We start from the raw sequence: 4070 nt of genomic DNA, 5'->3' as shown, positions 1-4070 counted from the left end.
GTCTCATTTGTATATTTTTACTTTTGTGGCTTAGTTCTTATTTTTTTGTTGTCTGGTTTTGCCACATTGTGACTGATCATTCTTTTGTCCAAGACAAGACAATGACTGGTTAATTATGAAAGTAACACTCGCCACACAAACCCAGCAGAAAGATTGTGGGGGAAATGGTTTCAGTTTAGGGTTAGACCCACCAGTTAGTGTTTCTCTTCATTTGCAGCTAAAAACACTGTAATACTGTGACAGATATTTAAGAAGGATAAGATGATGAAGTTCAAACCAGTCAATGATGAAGGAGATCAAACCAGTCCATCCTAAAGGAAATCAGCCCTGAGTATTCATTGGAAGGACTGATGCTGAAGCTGAAGCTCCAGTACTTGGGCCACATGATGTGAAGAGCAAACTCCCTGGAAAGGATCCTGATGCTGAGAAAGATTGAAGGCAAAAGGAGAAAGGGGAGGCAGAGGATGAGATTGTTGGATGGCATCACCAACTCAATGGACATGAATTTGAGCAAACTCCAGGAGATGGTGGAAGACAGGAAAGCTTGGCATGTTGCAGTCCACTGGGTCACAAAGAGTCAAACATGACTTAGCAACTAAACAACAAAAACAACTAAAGATGATGATGGGAGACTCGTTGTCTACAAACCCAATCTCCCCCAGATTGGAGCCTCCATTAGAAAAAATAAACTTCAGAAGAGTTTACCAAAAATATTTAAATTCCTAGGTGAGAGAGACTTTCTTACTCTTCTTTTTTTCTAGGCTCTGACTACATGGAAGAAAAGATACCCTCTTCAGAGATAGTCTTGCTACCCAAAAGATTCCCTCTCTGCTGGGTTCTTAGAAACCTTTGGGTTATTTGAATCTCAGATTAACCCATGTTGTATGACATGTAATCAATCAGGGAGATTTTTCAACGAAAATCGTACAGTTTTGCAGAAATTGGTTTATACTTTTTTCCTTCTCTAATACAATGCAGTTCAGTAGCTCCATTCATTCCTCTCCTAAGATACTCTCAAATAAAGGTTTCCAAAATCATTTTCCATTTAGCAAGTGTTTTTCCTATCTCGTGATTTACTCCTGTTACTTTTAAAGTAGTCTCTGCACTTGATTGGAAGGTATGACTATGATGCAAACTCAGCTCTTCTGGCCTGTTGACAAGGGGAGTTTTGCTGTAAAAGATGAATTAGGAAGCAATAACTGAGTAGAACTAAAATAATCAATGCAATTGCCCTTTGGTGCATTTGGGGGCTAATGATATATAAGTCAATATGGCTGAAAAAGAAGAATAAATGTCAAACTAAATACCAAAGAATGAATAACCCACTGTAACATTGCTAGAGTCCTAAGTTCCCAGTATGCTAAGATTGTTCTGAGAACCACGTCAATACACTAGTCTCAAGGTAATTACAAAATTCTAAAAAGCCAATACTTACTTTGTCAAAGGCACAAGTGGAAATCCAACCTGGAATGTGAGGAAATTAACACAGAGTTCTGCTTGTGCTCAAGCTGGGGCAGTTAACCATTATTCTTGAAAGAATATTTATACTGAGAACTTCCTTTTAAAACTCAAAATACTAGAGAATCATACAGGCTGGAAAGGACTTAAGAAACTATCTAATTGCTTTGTTTTCTATATTTGGAAGCTGTACCTCAGAAAAATTAAGTGAATTGTCCATGGTCACATTGCTGGCTTATGCCTCCTGGCTGGCGCAGTGATCTTTACATGTGCTTATCTTGATGTCCTCGTCTTACATGTCACTCAAATTCTCTCTCCCTTCTTCTGCTTCTTTCAGGATTTATTTACTTATTTGGCTGGTCTTGGTTGTGACACCTTAAACGTAGTTCCCTGACCAAGGATTGAACCTGGGTCCCTTGCATTAGGAGCATAGAGTCTTAGCCATTGGACCACCAGGGAAGTCCCTCTGTCTCCCTTGTTCTATTGCAACAGAGCATCTCCTTTAAAAAATAAAAAATAGATGACCAGTCCAAGTTTGGTGCATGAAGCAAGGCACTCAAAGCCCGTGCTCTGGGACAACCCAGAGGGATGGGGTGGGAGGGGGGTTCAGGATGGGAGGGGACACATGTGCACCTGTGGCCGATTCATGTCTATGTATGGCAAAAACCACCACAATATTGTAAAATAATTATCCTCCAATTAAAATAAATGAATTAATTTTTAAATGTCTCCTTAGCTTTTTAACTATTTTACGATGATTATTTTCTAAGAAGCAGCAGACATGTGAAAAATTCTTTAAGCTAAGTAGGAGTTACTCTTTTGTAAGAAATGTTTATATTTGTAAGGGAAATCTCTAAATGTAGGGGTGTCTCCCTCCATGTATCAGGAAGAGAAAGATGACCAAATCTCTAGAATCTCTGAACCATGAAGAAGGCAATGACTTAAATCTGTACAACCTTGCCGTTCTTTACTGTGCCCTTCCTGATAACCCCCCATTATTCACCCTCTTTTGTCTTTAGCTGAAGATGGTATTTAAGGTGAGGGCTTGGGCCATTTTGACAAGTTCCTCGATTCTCCTTGGTCTCTCCCATGTATTCCTGTTACTAAACTTTTGTTTGATTTTCTCCTGTTAATATGTCTCATGTCAATTTGGTTCTTAGACCAGCCAGAAGAACCTAGAGGGGTAGAGGAAAATGTCTTCCTCCCCCACACTATGTTATAAGGTAAGTAAATATTGAATAAACATCCCTTGGTACTAACACATAAACAAGTAAGGTGAATTCTACAGAGACTACAGGCCATAGGGCTTGCAGTTAGACCGGATTGGCAGAAGAACCTCTGGAGGAACCGGATAAGGGTTCACAGGTGTTCAGTGAAAACGAGATAGCCCAACACTGGTGGCCTCAAAATGCAGGAACAACAGCCTACACAGGGATAAAATAAACTAAGGAAAATTAGTATTCATAGCCCTTTAAATAAGAAGGCGAGGCCCACGTCAGAAGCCAGAGAAGATAGATGGAAGAACTTGAATCCCAAAGATAGGAAAATGGACGAAAATATCAGTGCTGGCTTCAGCAGCACATATACTAAAATTGGAACAATGCAGAGAAGATTAGCATGGCCCCTGCACAAGGATGACATGCAAATTTGTAAAGCATTCCATATTTTTCAACCTAGATGTCCATCGACAGATGAATGGATAAAGAAGTTGTGGTATATGTATACAATGGAATATTACTCAGCCATAAAAAGAAAGCATTTGAGTCAGTTCTAATGAGGTGGATGAACCTAGAACCTAGTATATAGAGTGAGGAGAGTCAGAAAGAGAAGGATAAATACCATATTCTAATACATATATATGGAATCTAGAAAAATCGTACTGAAGAATTTATTTTCAGGGCAGCAATGGAGAAACAGACATAAGAATAGTCTTATGGACATGAGGAGAGGGGAGGAGAGGGTGAGATACATGGAAAGAGTAACATGGAAACTTACATTACCGTATGTAAAATAGATAGCCAATGGGAATTTGCTGTATGTCTCAGGAAACTCGAACAGGGGCTCTGTATCAACCTAGAGGGGTGGGATGGGGAGGGAGATGGGAAGGGGGTTCAAAAAGGAGGGGATATATGTATAGCTGTGGCTGATTCGTGTTGAGGTTTCAGAGAAGACAGCAAAATTCTGTAAAGCAATTATCCTTCAATAAAAAATAAATTAACTTTTAAAAACCAATAAAAAAAAAGTAGACAAGGAGTTTGAGGTATGGGTGTGTGAGAGGGTGATTACCCTGTTTACAGCTTGTATGCTTGAAAACATCCCTTAAGGGAGGAGATGTGTGTATCCTTGTGGTGGATTCACTTTGCTGTACAGTAGAAACTAACACAACATTGTGTTAATTTAATTTTAAAATAAATAAAAACTGTATTTAAAAAAAAATCAGGGTGAGGAAAGGAGGTAATGTCAAAGATGACCAGATATTGTCAAAAGGCTGGAAATAAAAAGCAGGCACTTGATCCCAAGCTGGTGGGTAAATGGAATGAGTCAACTGGTAAGTCTTTTAACCCCAGGACTACGTTGGGTCTGGTGGGGAAATCTTTTTTTTTTTTTAACTT

The 4070-nt window shown here is 39.1% G+C and overlaps 1 non-coding gene across 1 annotated transcript; it reads left to right on the top strand.

Annotated features, from left to right (window-relative positions):
• Positions 1–3020: 3020 nt before the first annotated feature.
• On the top strand, positions 3021–3127 carry LOC138985987 (U6 spliceosomal RNA). Its single transcript, XR_011462940.1, has one exon. It is a non-coding gene; the product is annotated as a U6 spliceosomal RNA (small nuclear RNA).
• Positions 3128–4070: the final 943 nt, after the last annotated feature.

Source organism: Bos mutus, chromosome 27 (assembly GCF_027580195.1).
Source record: "Bos mutus isolate GX-2022 chromosome 27, NWIPB_WYAK_1.1, whole genome shotgun sequence".
In the NCBI taxonomy this organism is placed as follows: Eukaryota; Metazoa; Chordata; class Mammalia; order Artiodactyla; family Bovidae; genus Bos; species Bos mutus.
The sequence above is the reverse complement of the archived record's forward strand: the minus strand, read 5'-3'. Positions and strand labels throughout refer to the sequence as shown.